Source organism: Stomoxys calcitrans, chromosome 3, assembly GCF_963082655.1.
Source record: "Stomoxys calcitrans chromosome 3, idStoCalc2.1, whole genome shotgun sequence".
NCBI lineage: Eukaryota > Metazoa > Arthropoda > Insecta > Diptera > Muscidae > Stomoxys > Stomoxys calcitrans.
In genome coordinates, this window is record NC_081554.1 from 169,287,405 (window position 1) to 169,306,116 (window position 18,712).

An 18,712-nucleotide genomic window follows, 5' to 3' on the forward strand; every position below is an offset into this window, starting at 1 on the left:
ACCAACATTCCTCAAGGGAGAAGGTACTAAAACCATCCTTCCCAAAGGGAAACGGTACCAAAACCACCATTTATAGTGCACAGAGCAACGAAAACTACCTCCCCCCTAGGGAAAAGGTAAAAAAATTTTGCTTCCCAAGGGAAAAGGTACTAAAAATACCCTTTTTGAAGGGAAAGGTACTAAAAATACCCTTCCACAAGGGAAAAGATACTAAAACCATACTTCTCCAAGGGACAAGTCACCAAAACCACCCTTCCTCAACAAAAAAGGGTATTAAAACTACCCTTCCCCAAGGGAAGAGGTACTAAAACAACCTTTTCCCAGGGGAAAAGGAACTAAAATTTAAATTTTTAAAGAGAAAGTGTACTTTTCCCCAAGGGCAAAGGTACTAAAAATGTCTTTCCACAAGGAAAAAGGTACAAAACCACACTTCCTCAAGGGAAAACGTACCAAAACTGCTCTTCCCCAAGAAAAAAAAGGTACTAAAAACACCCATTCTCAAACAAAATGTGTTAAAATTTCCTACTCTAGAAGGAAAATGGCCTAAAGTTACTCTTACCCAAGGGAAAAGGTACTAAAACCACCCTTTCTTAAGAAGTAGGTACTAAAACCACACTTCCCAAGGAAAAATGTGCTAAAACTTCTCTTGCTCAAGGAAAAAATTACTCAAATTACATTCCCCAAGGAAAAAGGTACCAAAACCACCCCTCTCCAAAAAATGGTACTAAAACAATACTTCCCAAGGGCAAAGGTATTGAAACAACCCTTCCCCAAACGAAAAGCTACTAAAATTACCCTTTCCCAAGGGAAAATGTACTAAAACAAGCCTTTTCCCGGAGAAAAGATACCAAGACCCTTCCTTATCAAAACCTCCTCCCATGTGAAAAAAATTTAAACTTCGCTTCTCCAAGGGAACGTGTACTAAAACTACTCTTCCCCAAGGAAAAAGGTACTAAAACCACCCTTCCTCATGGATAAAAAATGCACTAAAACTGGTTTTCCCACGAGAAAAGGTACTAAAACAAACCTTCATTAAAGGAAAAGGTGCTAAAATTACTCTAACCCAAAGGAAAGGTAATAAAACCAACTTTACCCAAGAGAAAGGGTACTTAAACAACCCTTCCCCTAGGGGAAAAGTACTAAATCCACCTTTCCCATGGGCAAAGCTACTAAAGCTAACCTTACTCATAGCAATAGGTATAAAAATCACACATTCTCTAGGTACTAAAACCACCTTTACGCACGAGAAAATTTACTTAACCCACCCTTGTCTGAGGGAAAATATACTAAAAAGGTACTAAAACCACCCTCCTCTAAGGGAAAAGGTAGTAAAACCACCCTTCCCGAAGGGAGAAAGTACTGTATCCAACCTTCCCCAAGGGAAAAGGTAGTGAAACCAAAAACTAAAATTACCCAAGGAAAAAGGTACTAAAACCACCCTTCTACAAACGAAAAGGTACAAAATTACCCTCCCACAAGGGAAAAGGCACTAAAACCACCCTTTTCTAAGGGCTAAGGCACTAAAGCCACCATTCACCAAGAGAAAAGGTACTATAACAACACTTTACCAACTTTTAACTTTTTAAAGAGGAAGTGTACTAAAATTACTTTTCCCCAAGGGCAAAGGAACTAAAACTATCTTTTCACAAGGAAAAAGGTACAAAAACCAAACTTCCTCAGGGGAAAACCAAAACCCCCTTCCCTCAGGGACAAGATACTAATACCACCCTTTCCAAGGGAAAACGAACTAAAACTTAACTTTTCAAAAATATGGTGTACTAAACCTGCTTTTCCCAAGGGAAAAGGTACTTAAACCAACCTTTCTCAGGGAAAAAGTACTAAAACTGGTCTTCCCTAAGAAAAAAAGATTCTAAAACTACTCTTCCCCACGAGAAAAGGTACTAAAAACACCCATCCTCAAAGGAAAAGGTGCCAAAATTACCCATCCTCAAAGGAAAAGGGGCTAAAGTTACCCTTACCAAAGGTACTAAAACCACCTTTACCCAATAGAATGGGTATTAAAACGAGCCTTCCCCAAGGAAAGGGGTACTAAAACTACTCTTCCTCAAGGGAAAAGGTACTAAAATCACATACCCTAAGGGAAAAGGTACCAAAACCACCCTTCTCCAAGAAAAAAGGTACTAAAACAACCCTTCCCCAAATAAAAAGATGCTAAAATTAGCCTTCCCCAAGGGAAAATGTGCTAACACCACTCTTCCCTACGGGCAGAGGAACTAAAACTACCCGACGGCTAGGGAAAAGGTACTACAAATACCCTTCCCCAAGAAAAAAGGGAACTAAAAATACCCTTTCTCAAGGGAAAAGGTACAAAAATCACCTTTCCCCAAGAAAAAAGGTACTAAAACCCTTTTCCACAAGGGACAAGATACTAAAACCCACTTCCCGTGAGAAAAGGTAGTAAAAATTCGCTTCTCAAAGAGAAGTGTACTATAGGTACTCTTCCCCAAGGGAAAAGGTACTAAAACCACCCTTCCTCATGGAAAAAAGGTACTAAAACGGGTCTTTCCCACGAGAAAAGGTACTAAAACCACCCTTTCTCAAGGAAAAAAGTTAGTACCTTCTTTATGGAGAAAAGGTACTAAAACTGGTCTTCTCCACAAAAAAGGTACTAAAACCACCATTCCCCAAAGGAAAAAGATACTAAAACCATGCTTCCTAAAGGAAAAAGGTACTAAAACTGGTCTTTCCCACGGGAAAAGGTAGTAAAACCAACCTTCCTCAAAGGAAAAGGGGCTAAAATTACCCTTAACGAAAGGAAAAGGTACTAAAACCACCGTTGCCCAAGAGAAAGGGTACTAAAACCACACTGTCTTAAGAGAAAAAGTACATAAACCACCTTTCCTCAAGAGAAAAATTACTAAATCCACCCTTCCCAAGGGCCAAGGTACTAAAGCTACCCTTCGCCAAGGGAAAAGGTACCAAAACCACACTTCCTCAAGGGAAGAGGTACTAAAACCACCATTCTCCAAGTGAAAAGTACTAAATCCACTCTTTCACTAGGGCAAAGGTACTAAAGCTACCCTTCGCCAAGAAAAGGTACTAAAACCACACTTGCTCAAAGGGAAAGGTACTAAATCCACACTTACCCAAGACAAAAGTTACTAAACCCACACTTGCCTAAGGGAAAATTTGCTAAAAAGACACTAAAACCACCCTTTCCCAAGGAAAAAGATAGTAAAAAAGATAGTGAAACTAATCTTTCCTAAGGGAAAAGGTAGAAAAACCAACCTTCCCAAAGGGAAAAGGTACTAAAGCAGGCAGTTTTGCCCTCCAGCTTTAAGACATCCGTGTAGAATGAACTTTCAGATGGCAATACCAGAGTTCCATCAATTCAAGACTCTGCCGTTGGCAGTAGTGCCTCGCATTCGACCTTAAGTATCCTTTCTGGTATTCGATTCGATTGGAAACCTCATCCATTCCTTCCAGGTTTTCAAGAGGTATTCAAGAGTAGAGTACGAATTTCATAATAAAAATTTGGTCCAAGTACCTGGGGGGCCGCCCCAGCCCCAAAATCCCTTAAAATAGGTTTATTTGATGATCATGACAATATGGGACTCAAATGAAAGGTATTCGGGAGTGGATTACGAATATGGCCAGGAAGTAGGAATAGGCCTCATAATTTATTGATAACGGAAGGGAGCGAACCTTCCACCGTTAGCCCAAAAACACCACCAAAAATCAAAATTGGATCGATAAGGACAATATGGGTATCAAATGAACAGTATGCGGGAGTAGACAACGAATCTGGCATACAAATGCATGACGAAGTATAAGGGGTCACCCCACACCCACAGAAACGCCCAAAATGGGCACATTAGCCAATCACGGATGTATGGGACTCGGTTTGTTTTTTCCGTATAGACTGAAAGACGGCAGAACCGATTTTCTCGAAATTTTTAGCATTTTGTGTAGGAAACATAGGCTATATAATTTTTCGGTATCGAAAGGGGGAACGGACCCTCCCCCTTATGCCAAAATCAAAAGTGGACCGATCGGGACAATATAGGTATCAAATGAAAGGTATTAAAGAGTAGAATACGAATATGGTATTAAAATTTGAGTCTAAGTACCCATCGGGCCGCCCCCAACCCCAAAACTGCCCCAAACAGACATATTGGACGTTCATTTCGATACGGACAATATGGGTATCAAATGAACAGTATGCGGGAGTAGACAACGAATCTGGCATACAAATGCATGACGAAGTATAAGGGATCACCCCACCCCCACAGGAACGCCCAAAATGGGCACATTAGCCAATCACGGATGTATGGGACTCGGTTTGTTTGTTCCGTATACACTGAAAGACGGCAGAACCGATTTTCTCGAAATTTTTGGCATATTGTGTCGGAAACATAAGCTATATAATTTTTCGGTATCGAAAGGGGGAACGGACCCTCCCCCTTATGCCAAAATCAAAAGTGGACCGATCGCGACAATAAAGGTATCAAATGAAAGGTATTGGAGAGTAGAATACGAATATGGTATTAAAATTTGAGTCTAAGTACCCATCGGACCGTCCCCAACCCCAAAACTGCCCCAAACAGACATATTAAAGGTTAATTTCAATATGGGGCTCAAATGAAAGTTATTCGGGAGTAGATTTCGAATCTGGCATACAAAATTATGACTATATGAAATTTGGCTGAACCGATTTTCTTGAAATTTTCATAGATAATTTGTAGATATCGGCTGGAGGCGGACCCTCCCCTTTACCGCAAAAACGCCACCCATATTCGAAAGTGGTTCGATGGGCACAATGAGGGTACCAAATGAAAGCTATTGGAGACCAGAACACGAATATGGTATTAAAATTTGGGGTCCAGTACCCTGCGGGCCCCCCACCAAAAAACTCCTCCAAAAAGATAAATTCGAAGTTCATGTCAATATGGGACTCAAATGAAAAGTATTAGGCAGTAGATTACAAATATGGCATAAAACATTAGGTTCGAGTAATGGGAGGTCGCCAGACCCCCACGTACCCCCAAATGGGCAAATTAGCCGATCATGTCTACATGGGACTCAAATGAAAGGTATTAGGGAGTAGATTACGAAAATGACTTAAAATTTGCGTTCAAGTCTAGGTGGCGCTTTAAAGAAATAAAATTTTGGCAATATTTTTTATAGAAAACCCTGTTAACATTTCTTATAGAAAAATTTTCTATAAAAAAAAAATATTTAAAATTTTTTTTGAAACAACCATTTTATAGGAATAAAATTTTGGTAATAAAAAATTTTGTGCATATAAAACTTTTATTTCAAACATGTTTCCCCACTTTTCCTCTCTTTCACCACAACTCACTTACTACAAGCACCTTATAAAGGCCTCAATTTACGCAAGTGTTTATTAATTACATGTTTCGTAGTGCTCGAACCAAATTTCATTTGTTAGGCAACTAAAGAAATTAGAAAATCTTATTTTGATTGCCACCATTAAACAAATGTCTACAACTTTCAGCCGCTTGTACGAGTAGCTAAGGGTGGGGTATGGGGTTGAAGCACGCACAAATCCCAACACATACTTCCATTAATCTCCTCAAGTAGAATTTCCACTGCAATTAACTCTTTTTCTATTTCTTGACTGTAATTATTCCCTGATTTATTACTTTTGTTAACATTTAACAAAATGTGGTTGATGATGGCTGTGCTGGAGTGTGGCAAGAATAATGGTGGTGTTGGTTTCTGTCTAAGGGTTGAGGTTGCGGTGCCCAAAACGTAATTGTAATAGTTTCAAATTTCTTGTATACTCGCTCGTACCTGATGGAAGAACTAATCGTAGTGAATTGTGAATCTAGCACACCACCACCATCATCTTCTATTTGTGGCTTTAATAAAATGAAAGAAGCAGCTGAAGAAGAAGAGCTAGGATCCTTCCTCCTGCATTGGCAAAAAGGGAAAAGGAAATTTGATTTTCCAATGAAAGGGAAAAAGTGGTTGGGAGGGCCCAGAGTAGTACATGAGACTTAACAAGGCAGGTATGCCTTAGATGAAGAGATTCATTTCAATGCTATCGAGATTTTTAACAAGAAAAGGGTTACATGGGAGCCTTGTAGACTTTAGACAAAGTTAATTGATAATTATGGGTTTTAATTATCAATGGAAAATAAAACATAGATCTTAAGCAAACGAAAAGGAAGTAGGGGGAATGAAAGAGTCAACAAAGGACCTTACACTTTTAATTGAAACAAAAGAGCAACAGTTCAAAAATGCTCTTCAAATGTTAAAGCCACATTTTTTTTTTAACAACTCAAACCCCAAGTTTCCATGGTGAAACAACATAAAGGCTACTGTTTCATAAATCACGAGGCTCCAATAGGTAAACAAATTCAAAAGCCCTCTACGCCAGACTTCTGCAATCGTGGAAAACTAGAACAAATTTGTATAATGACCTACAAAAGAGTATTTCCCCACAAAATGATTTTCCAATTGAATAATAAATACAAACAAAAAGGGAAAATCAATCAAAAATAAACACAAAGGGGGTATTTTAGAAAGCTAAAAATAAAGGTTAGCATCGTCAGTACGTATCATAGAAATTTCCTCTAAAGCCAATAGTAAAAAAGTAAAAGTTTTGGGAAACATTTAAAAGCCAATGATACTTGAATAGCAAAATCTATTTCTAAACCCTTGCACACATGGGCAAATCTAACATCATTTAAAAGTGTTATGGAATATAAAACCGAAAATGTAAGCAAAATATCAATATCAATTCGTATGTGGCAAAGGAACACCTTTCAAAAATTCAATTTAATACAAAATGCATTAAAATGCTTTGATGAGCAGTGTTTGAATAACACATTTGATGCACACATGATTATGTCCAACATAATTTGAAAGTGTTTCTGAATACAAAGCTGAAAATGTTAACAAAATATTCATATCAATTCGTATGTATCAAAGGGATAAGTTTGAAATGTGTGTTTTCATCAAAACTAACAGGAACAGAAATGGTAGGATTTTATAGCACATTTTTAATGATTCTCTTATGAAGGACATATATTTCTAAACCCTTGCACACATGTACAAATCTAACTTTATTTTAAAGCGTTATGGAATATAAAGCCGAAAATGTAAACCAAATCTCGTTATCAATTCGTATATGGCAAAGGAACACCTTTGAAAAATTTAATTTAATAAAAAATGCATTAAAATGCTTTGATGAGCGGTGTTTGAATAACACATTTGATGCACACATGCCTATGTCCTACATAATTTGAAAGTGTTTCGGAATACAAAGCCGAAAATGTTAACAAAATATTCATATCAATTCGTATATAGAAAAGAACCAACCAAAAAATTAATTTAATACAGAATGCTTTAAATTGTTTTGAGGAGCGGTGTTTGAATTTCATATTTGGTGCACACATGACTATGTTCAACATAATTTGAAAGTGTTTCTGACTACAAAGCCGAATATGTTAACAAAATATTCATATCAATTCTTATGAATCAAAGGGATAAGTTTGAAATGTGGGTTTTCATCAAAACTATAACATTTTTTACAGGTAGAGTTCGAAACAGAAATGGTAGGATTTTATAGCACATTTTTAATGATTCTCTTATGAAGGACATCTATTTCTAAACCCTTGCACACATGTGCAAACCTAACATTATTTTAAAGCGTTATGGAATATAAAGCCGAAAATGTAAACAAAATATCGATATCAATTCGTATATGAAAAAGGAACACCTTTCAAAAATTCAATTTAATACAAAATGCATTAAAATGCTTTGATGAGCAGTGTTTGAATAACACATTTGATGCACACATGACTATGTCCAACATAATTTGAAAGTGTTTCGGAATACAAAGCCGAAAATGTTAACAAAATATTCATATCAATTCGTATGTATCAAAGGGATAAGTTTGAAATGTGTGTTTTCATCAAAACTAACAGGAACAGAAATGGTAGGATTTTATAGCACATTTTTAATGATTCTCTTATGAAGGACATATATTTCTAAACCCTTGCACACATGTACAAATCTAACTTTATTTTAAAGCGTTATGGAATATAAAGCCGAAAATGTAAACCAAATCTCGTTATCAATTCGTATATGGCAAAGGAACACCTTTGAAAAATTTAATTTAATACAAAATGCATTAAAATGCTTTGATGAGCGGTGTTTGAATAACACATTTGATGCACACATGCCTATGTCCAACATAATTTGAAAGTGTTTCGGAATACAAAGCCGAAAATGTTAACAAAATATTCATATCAATTCGTATATAGAAAAGAACCAGCCAAAAAATTAATTTAATACAAAATGCTTTAAATTGTTTTGAGGAGCGGTGTTTGAATTTCATATTTGGTGCACACATGACTATGTCCAACATAATTTGAAAGTGTTTCTGAATACAAAGTCGAAAATGTTAACAAAATATTCATATCAATTCGTATGTACCAATGGGATAAGTTTGAATTGGATGTTTTCATTAAAACTATTACATTTTTTTACAGGAAGAGTTCGGAACAGAAATGGTAGGATTTTAAAACACATTTTTAATTATTCTCTAATGAAGGACATCACTTGAAAGAGGCTTCATATCCATCGTCCACTGCTCTAAAGAAATGGCGATATCAATTCATATAAGCCATCTAGCGTCAAATTAAAGATACTAAAAGCTTGGGCAAAAAACATGGTTTTGAATAACACTTTACTTTACTTACTGTAAAAGCTTGCACACATGCACATATTAAAACTATTTTGAAAGTGTCTTGAAATCTTAAGATCATAGTTTAAAAGAAATCCTGATATCAATTCGTATATGACAATGGGATACCTTAGAAATGTGTATTGCTATCATGATTTTCTTATGAAAAAATTGTGAGTCAGGATATATATTAAGTTTCGGTTTATAACTTTGCACACATGGAAGTGATGTACATCATTTGAAAGAGGATGGGAACCCAAAGACTAAAGTTCAACCAAAACTTTGATATCAATTCGTATATGGCAATGGAATACTTTAGAAATTGTATCTTTCTAAATATTCTCTTTTTGAGAAATAGTGGGTTATGATTTAATTAACTTATCGTTAATAAAAATATTGCACACATCCACATGACGGACATCATTTGAATAAGTATTGGAGTCCAAAGACTACTGCTCAAGCGAAATAATGATATCAATTCGTAAAAGCCATCTTGCGTCAAATTGAAAGGTACTAGAAGTTTGGACGAAAAACATAGTTATAAATTAAATACTACTTATGTCAAACCATGCACATATGCCTATAATAAACATATTTTGGAAGTGTCTTGCTATCTTAACATCACAGTTTAAAAGAAATCCTGATATCAATTCGTATATGCCAATGGGATAACTTAGAAATAAGAATTGCTATAATTATTGTCTAGAGTTCGGAACAGAAAAAGGTAGGATTTTAAAAGCTTGCACACATGCCTGTATGAAACATATTTTGGAAGTGCCTGCATATCTTAAGATTATAGTTTGAAAGAAATCCTAATATCAATTCGTATATGACAATGGGATATCTTAGAAATGTGTATTGCTATAATTATTTTCTTATGAAAAAATTTTGAGTCGGGATTTATATTAAGTACCGGCTTATAACTTTGCACACATGGAAGTGATATACATCATTTGAAAGAGGATGGGAACCCAAGGACTAAAGTTCACGCAAAACTTTGATATCAATTCGTATATGGCAATGGAATACTTTAGAAATTGTATCTCTCTAAATATTCGCTTATAAAGAAATAGTGGGTTAAGTTTTAATTAATATATCGTAATAAAAACATTGCACACATACACATAACGGACATCACTTGAATGAGTAGTGGATTTCAAAGACTATTGTTCAAGCGAAATAACGATATTAATTCGTAAAAGCCATCTTGCGTCAAATGTAGGTTAGGTTAGGTTAGGTTGAAAAGAGGGTGTAGATATTAATCCGCCCCATGCCACTATGGACATACACCTAAGCAAGTAATCGGCTTGTTGTGCGCTCTAAAACCTATAAAGTAACCTCTAAAAAGAAAATTTTAAGTTAGGAATTCCGTGCTACTTACAATACCACTCCCCAAAGTTGGTTCATGTCTGATATTGAGTCTCCACCTAAGTACCGGTGTCTGTTGGACACGAAAGCCGGGCAATGACAAAGGAAATGCTCCAATGTCTCATCATCTTCTCCGCATGCCCTACACATGCTATCACTTGCCGCACCGATTTTACATAGGAGAGCTCGTAGTCCTATATGTCCCGTTATGATACCAATAGCTATACTGACAATACTCTTTCTTGCTTCCTTTTAATAATAGCCTCGTCTTCTCACGATCTGGATCCCCCATAGGATTTTCGCCGTCTTACCAAATGTTTCGCTGTTCCACAATATTGCATGTGCATTCGTCGCCCACTCGCTTAACTCGGACTGCGTCGACCCGAAAAGCTTCGGGTTAACCAAGTTTATTGACGGCAGTTCTTTGGCCTTCACCGCCAAATCGTCTGCCCTTTCATTTCCCCTTACTCCGTTATGGCCCGGCATCCAAACGATGCAGATTTCGCCATCCTCAGAAAAGGCGTTAATCTCCTTCTTACACTGCAAGACTGTTCGTGACCTTACCGTCCAGGTTGTTATTGTCCTTGTGGCAATTTTACTGTCGGTAAAGAAGTTCACACTAGACGACCTCGCGTTAGCACCACACCACTTCACGCATTGCGTGATCGCCCGGATCTCCGTCTGCAGGATCGTATTATGGTCGGGCAGTCTAAAACAGATCTCAGTCCCTGGGTTCTCAATGTAAACCCCCAGGCCCACTCTGTCCTCAAGCTTTGATCCATCTGTGAAACATGATCTTCCAGATGGCAATACTGGGGTTCCGTTAATCCAAGACTGTTCCGTTAATCCAAGGCGCCAGTGCCTCGCACTCGAATTCACCCGATCGAAAACCTCTTCCCTTCCTTCTAGGTTTCCTATCGTCGTCTCGATTATACCGCGATGGTATGAGCTGCTCCCATCCTCCCATCGCCTTAAGTCTCATAGCCGCAGTGGCTGCCTCACGCTTAATTTGTATGTCAATGGGTCGGATATCTAGAACAGTCTTCAGTGCCCTAGTGGGCGTGGTCCTTATCTCTCCGCCTATGCCAAGACAACATGTTTTTTGAAACTTTCGTATGGTTCTTATAGTGCACTTTTTCTCCATAGCAGTCCACCAAACTACCACTCCTCAGTAGTTTCTGTTGGTCTAATCATGCTCCTGTAGAGCCAGTGGACTATCCTCGGATTCAGGCCCCATTTCATGCCTACGGCCCGTCTACAAAGTGCCCAACATCTGTGAGCCTTCTCGGTACGCTCCTGAGTGAGACACGTCCAATTCAGTTTCCTGTACAAGATCACACCTCAGTATTTGACCTTGGCAGATATCGAAATCGTTCTACTGAGGAAATGTGGTGCGTTCAATTGGCCCACCTTCTTCTCTTCCTCGTGAACAGGCATATTTCAGTCTTCTCTGTGAATTAACATTGTGACCCCTTGGTCTAGCTCAGTGGGGTGCCATCTGCAAGATCCCTTCGGCCCTTCTGCATAGCTCGTTCGGGTCCTTATCCCTTGGAAGTATTATAACATAGTAGCGTAGCAGACGGGTTCAAATCCCTCCTCAGTCAGCATCCGTAATAGGTCATTTATGGTGGTCACCCATAGGAGTGGCGATAAAATGCCTCCCTGTGGCGTGTCCTATGCCACTTTCTCCCTTATATTTATGCCATGGGACACACATAAGTATATGTTTAAGTTCATTAGGTGGTAGAGTATTCAAGTCATAACGAAAATGGTATTAAAACAATCTTGATTTGAACTAAATCCACAAACCATTTGGTAATAAAAGTAATACTTGTTTTATAATAAATCTAATACCAAACGGTATTTTTGTTTTATATTTTAGCCATACCAGACATTTTTGATACCATACGGGATTGCTTTACTATCCATACCGGGGTTGCTTCATTATCAATACCGTATGGTATCAAAATCATCATGTTTGATAGCAATTTATGTATTAGTTTACTGGCAACTGTATGAAGTACTCCCTGCAAAAGTTGAAACTAAACACTAAAAACAAGAGAGTTGAGGCTGTAAGACGGCTTTAAGAATTTTAGTTTAGTTCTTTTGGGAGTGGAATGTTCAAGTCATAACTAGAATGGTATTAAAACAATATCGATTTTGACTAAATCCACAAACCATTTGGTATTAAAAGTAATAACTGTTTTGTCATAAACCTAATACCAAACGGTATTTTTGTTTCATATTTTAGCCATACCAGGCATTTTTGATACCATACGGGATTGCTTTACTATCCATACCAGGGTTGCTTCATTATTAATACCGTATGGTGTCGAAGTAATCATGTTTGAAAGCAATTTTTCTTTTAGTTTACTGGCAACTGTATGGAGTACTCCCTCCTAAAGTTGAAACTAAACACTAAAAACAAGAGAGAGCTAAAAACAGGGGTCCTAAAACTCCTGAAGCACTAGGGCTGTAACTCGGAGGAACTTTTATCTTATATCGCTCAACAAACATTGTTGATACCATACGAAGTTGGTATATGTTTAAGTTCATTAGGTGATGGAGTGTTAAAGTCATAGCTAGAATAGTATTAAAAAAATCTAGATTTGGTCTTAATCCAATAACCATTTGGTAATAAAAGTAATACCTGTTTTGTAATAAATCTAATACCGAAAGGTATTTTTTGTCTTATATTTAAGCTATACCATGCATTATTGTTTTAATACCATAAGGGATTGCTTTACTATCCATACCGGGGTTGCTTCATTATTAATACCGTATGGTATCGAAGTAATCATGTTTGATAGCAATTTTTCTATTAGTTTACTGGCAACTGTATGGAGTACTCGTTGCTAAAGTTGAAGCTAAACACTGAACCCAAGAGAGTTGAGGCTGTAAGACGGCTATCTAAAGAAACAGGGGTCCTAAAACAACTGAAGCATTAGGGCTGTAACTCGGAGGAACTTTTATCTTACATCGCTCAACAAACATCGTTGATACCATATGGGGCTTGTATTTGTTTTAGTTCCTTTGAGGGTGGAATGTTCAAATCATAACTAAAATGGTATTAAAACAATCTTGGCTTGAACTAAATCCACAAACCATTTGGTATTAAAAGTAATAGCTGTCTTGTCATAAACCTAATACCAAACGGTATTTTTTGTTTTATATTTTAGCCATACAAGGCATTATTGTTTTGATACCATACGGGTTTGCTTTACTACCGGGGTTGCTTCATTATTAATATCATATGGTATCGAAATAATCATGTTTGGTAGTAATTTTTCTAAAAATGTACTGGCAACCGTACGGTGTACTCTCTACTACAGTTGAAGCTAAACACTGAACCCAAGAGAGTTGAGGCTATAACAAAAATCTTGGGTCCTTAAGTTCCTAAAGCATTAGGGCTGTAACTCTGAGGAAGTTTTATCTTATTTTGCTCAACATACATGGCCCGGGGTGTAAATGCAAGTACTTTGCAATTTTTGGTAGGGTTTGAAGCTGAGTGCCGCGCTTCTAAAATAGCGTAAGGTGAATAAATCTAAAATTCTCCTTCAATCGAAGCTGAGAAGGCCTTTTTTTAAGAAAATTTTAATTTTTCAATTAACTTGCTCTAAAAAATTCCCTTTCTCTTCAAAGAACATAAACTTTCAACTTTTAAAGGACCTTTTTCCTGATTTTTCCAACATCTCTAAAGAAATATCCTAATCAATCTTATCTTTTAAAGATCAAAAAATATGTCATGCGCGTAATTCTCTAACAAAGAAGCAAGACTTTTATGGAAAATGGAAAAAATAGTCCAAAAAACTTACCTTGATTTTACTTTCTTCAATGCAAAAACAGCATACAGCCCATAAACGTGTATATCCTGTAGTTAATAATGCTGAGTGACGATGCTGATGATGACGTTGAAGAACTTGCGGGCGGCTATGAATCCAAAAAAACACCAAAGTGAGGTAAATAAAATCCTTTTGGTTTTTGGGCACCCAAAAAAAAGAAAATATTAAAGGATTTCAGAAATTATAATGGAAGGCCATTATTTTGTTGTGAGGTTGTTGTTGCTGCCTTGTTGGGTAGTTGATAACGTATCTGCACACAAAATGAATCTGTAGAGGTATTAATCCAGATATGAACAACAAACCTACGGGTAGGGTAGTAGTTGTTTCCGTGCCTGTGGTTTGCAACAAGGATAATGATTGGATGAGAAAATGTTGAATGTTGATGTTGGCTGTTAGCGGATTCTGACTCAATGTGTGGTTGTTTGCCTTTTGATTTGTTTTTTTTTTTTTTTTGCTTTTATTTCACAGAAAGGACTTGGGGTGATGTTTGGCTCCTCGTTTTTTTCTGTTTTTTTTTTGTTTGTTTAAGATTTACTTTTTATCTTGGTTTTTGATCCTTAAGAATGCGAGGGGGCTAACGTAAAATTGCGTTACAACACTGAGTACACTTTACAAATTTGTTTTGTTTTTTTTTCTATCTTTTTTGTTGTCGTGGGATATTTTTACACTTTTTTATACAACTTTGGCCGTTATTCCTTCTTTTTCTCTCTGAGCGGTGAAGGAGGGAAGGCTAGCTAACCACATAAAAACATTTTTTTTACGTTTGCTGTCATATATACATACACTCACACACACAGTTACATGACCACTTATACAACATGTAAATATTTGCTTTGGCTAAATGCGAAAATGTTGTTTCAACAACAATGAACAGCAAAGGCAATGGGCCAGGTGGAGCTTCGTTTGATTTGCAGCAGCAAGTTTGGGGTACCTTTTTTGGGACTTTTTTATGTGGTTTTTTTATGCTTTTTTACATAGACACACTTGGGCAGGACACTTGCTGGCTGGTTGGCTGACTGACTGGCTGGCTGGCTGGCTGGCTTACAGGATATTGTTGTATGTTACAAAGGGCGAGGAGGCGCGTAAATTATACAAGTAAAGGATAATAAAGGATGACACGACACATAGACATTGAAAAAGTTATACAGTTACACACATACACGGTTAGCATAGACAACAACGAGACGACAATGACGACGACAACAACGACGACTATAAAAACCGATTGTTTACATATATACAAATCAACCGAATATTATGTTGAACGAACGAATTCCGTTAGTTATCCTTTGGGCTTTGCGGCAGTCCAAAAATAATCCTCCTGGCCAGAGATAAAATACCGTGGAATGTTTGTAAAACAGTATTTTAACCAACACACACTTTAGCTCACTTCAACACTTGCAAAGTGAGGTTTTTCGTACATTTTTTTTTCAGCGACTTTAGGTTTCTTTTGGGAAAAAAATCGATATTCCCATAATTCCTCCCAAAAATAAATATGAGTACAAAATTTTTTGTTTGTTTTCAAAGATTCTCACAGATTTTCATGTTCACACATTGTGCTGCTGTTTATAACATATAAATCGCCTGGGTTAAAACATTTTCCAAGTGGTGTGGCATCCCTGCAATCAAAGGAAGAGAGAAGAAAAAATAATTTACATTAATTCAGTACCAACAAAAAAACGTAACAGGAAAAGCTACAGTAGACTGTGATTAATGACCAGCTCCTTATAAGATATCCCTATGCTTTTACAGCGAAAAAAATTAAATTGATTTATTTCCCCCCAAAAACAAAAAAAAAGGCAAATCTTGGGGGTGTAAGGACATGGTAATCAGATTTTCTTTTCTCCCATCCCGCAAACACCCACCCTCCCCCCGCTGTCATTCGAACACTTATCATAAAATGTTCTACGTGAAAACGTGGCATTTTCTTAAGGTAACATTAACAACAACTACACCTACAACAACAACAACAACAACAACTGCATACACCACAATATTTATTATGGCAACCAAAGTTGAGAAATATACCAACACTTGGCACTTGTGTTGTCAACAACCTGAACATAAAGCAAAAAAAAAAAAAAAAACAAAAAAAACCAGGAGGACAAAAGGCGTCCAAAAAGGATAATATTGACACACAAACACATGAAAAATATATTCAAACAAAAAAAAAACAACAAGAAAAATTAAACATTCTCTCTCTCTCTCTCTTTAATTGGCCTCTCTCCTGAAGCCCCGAGAACATTTCATAATTTGAAAGAAAAATATAGCAGAGAATATGACCAGTTTACTTTCTTAATCTCTGTCTGCCTATCGCTCTCTCTCTCTCTCTCTATTAGTCTCACTCACCTATAGGCAAACAAACTATAGCATAGCATAACGGTGTAAGCCAGAGAGTAACTCAACTCTCAACAGCAGCAAAACAAAGACAACAAAACCAAAACAAAAAAACAACAGCTAAGCCCAAAATGAGGGAGAGTAAAAACAAACATCGTAACCACGCATTTACACCTCATGATGTGTTCGCTCAAAACAAAGTTAAGGAAGTTAGGGAAATGCTCAAGCCAAGGTAGATTTTTATATCTACCGTTACAAGAAGGTAGTCATTTCGTTTGCATCACCTATAAAGAATGTTAAGAGCCTCTAGGGCTCTTAACATTTTAGGTTGGTAAGACAAAGCCCGTCCGTCCGTCCATTTGCCGAATTCAGCCAAAATTCGAAAGAATAAAATCAAAAATGATGTTAAGGAATTGCTCGGCCCCCACCAGAAGAGACCAGCACAAATTTAAGTATACACCATTCAAAGGTGGTCATTCCGAAACGTTGACCTGCTACCCTATTAAAATCTATTACAGCGTCATGATATTGTAAGTTGATCAATCCATGTCCGTCCCTCCATCTATCTTATTTAGTCAGTGTTCGTAGGGTTAAAAGTATTACTACTAAATTTCCCATGAACATTCCATAAAGGAACAGGGGATTCTTATAAATACATAAAAATCAATTTGTGTTTGTTAGTCGGTTTGTTCCTTATAGACTCAAAAACGGCGATTAACTTGAAATTTTCACAGATTGTGTAGACTGGTCTGGAAACATAGGCCATATAATTTTTTGATATCGGAAGGGGAGCGGACCCTCCCCTTTTTCCCCAAAAGTACTACCCAAAAATAAAAGTTTACCGATCGGAACAGTATGGGACTCAAATGAAAGATATTCAGGAGTAGAGTACAAATTTCATATTAAAAATTGGGTCCAAGTAACTAGGGGGCCGCCCCAACCCCAAAACGCCCTAAAATAGGTTTATTGGACGATCTTGACAATATATGGGACTCAAATTAAAGGTATTCGGGAGTAGATTACGAAAATGGACAGGAGAGAGGAACAGGTTTTATAATTTGTTGATAACGGAAGGGGGCGGACCCTTCCCCGTTACCCCAAAAACCCCACCCAAAATCAAAAGTGGACCGATAATGACAATATGGGTATCAAATGAAAGGTATTGGAGAGTAGAATGCCAATATGGTATTAAAAATTGGGTCCAAGTAATCAAGAAGTCGCCCTAACCCCAAAGCTCCACCAAGCAGACAAACTGAACGTTCATATCAAAATGGGACTCAAATGAAAGGTATTCGGGAGTAGATTACGAATTAGGCATACAAAATCAGATTGAAGTATAGGGGGTCACACCAATCCCCTGAAAACGCCCCTAATGGGCATATTAACCAACTACGACTGGAGGCCAACGTAGCGCAGAGGTAAGCATGTCCGCCTATGACACTGAACGACAGGTTTCGAATCCTAGCGAGACCATCAGAAAAAATGTTCAGTCGTGGTTTTCCTCTCCTAATGCTGGCAACATTTGTGAGGTACTTTGCCATGCACAACTTCTCTCCAAAGAGATGTCACACTGCGGCACGTCGTTCGGACTCGGCTATAAAAAGGAGGCCCCTTATCATTGAGCTTAAACATGAATCGAACTGCACTCGTTGATATGTGAGAAGTTTGCCCCTGTTCCTTAGTGGAATGTTCATGGGCAAAATTTGCAATTTTGCGCTGGATGGGGTAGAGCTGCCTTTCTCTTCGGAGGTGAAGAACCGACGAAGAAAGGGTCAAACGGGGGCTGAAAGCGCTCTACTCCTGTCAATAGGAAGGAGTTGGGATCTAAAGCCGCGGTCGGTGCATAGGATGTTTACGGCGGCCGCTAGACCAATTATCACCTATGGTTGTCTGGTGTGGCACAAACTCTGGACAATAATACCCTTTGCAGGATGATTGAGAAGGTACAGGCTACCGCGGCAATGCTGATCTCTGGGGCAAGCAGAGGTGCCCCTAGAGAGGCACTGAATGCCATTCTCGTTCTTACAACTTTGCCTATATGTTCAGTATGTGGCAACAAAAATCGATATCATACTGTGGAAGTCAGGTACATGATGCTCCTCCAATTTGAGTCATTCTTCTGTTCTACGGGGGGATGTTGTTGCTGCATGGCGCCGTGCTATATGCGGCGCGACTGAATGTATGCCAGTGGAGTTCTTTCGTGTTGGTGTTTTGGAAGTTGATGTCCCAAAAAGGCATCTCTGGTTTTGGGGGCACCCCACCATTCCCAGGACCCAAGTATGGGTCAAAATTTAATGGAGACACCCGAGCAGGAGGTTCATTGTATTCCTTAAAATCAGGGAATCTTCCATAGACTTATAGATGGGTGCAATGTCTTGCAGGCGACGATGTTGGGCCCTAATATGGGTCATTCTTCAGTTCTGCGGGGGATGGTGTTGCCGCGTGGCGCCATGATATATGCGGCGCGACTGATTATATACCAGAG

General features: G+C 37.9%; 1 protein-coding gene across 1 annotated transcript in view; it reads right to left on the bottom strand.

The window, feature by feature from the left end:
* Positions 1-13,979, bottom strand: part of LOC106084977 (semaphorin-1A) — a 1,175,174-nt gene extending 1,161,195 nt beyond the window's left edge. Inside the window, exon 1 of the mRNA XM_059365678.1 lies at positions 13,864-13,979. The gene's annotated coding sequence lies outside the window, so the exon portion shown is untranslated. The remainder of the gene's footprint in view (positions 1-13,863) is intronic.
* Positions 13,980-18,712: the final 4,733 nt, after the last annotated feature.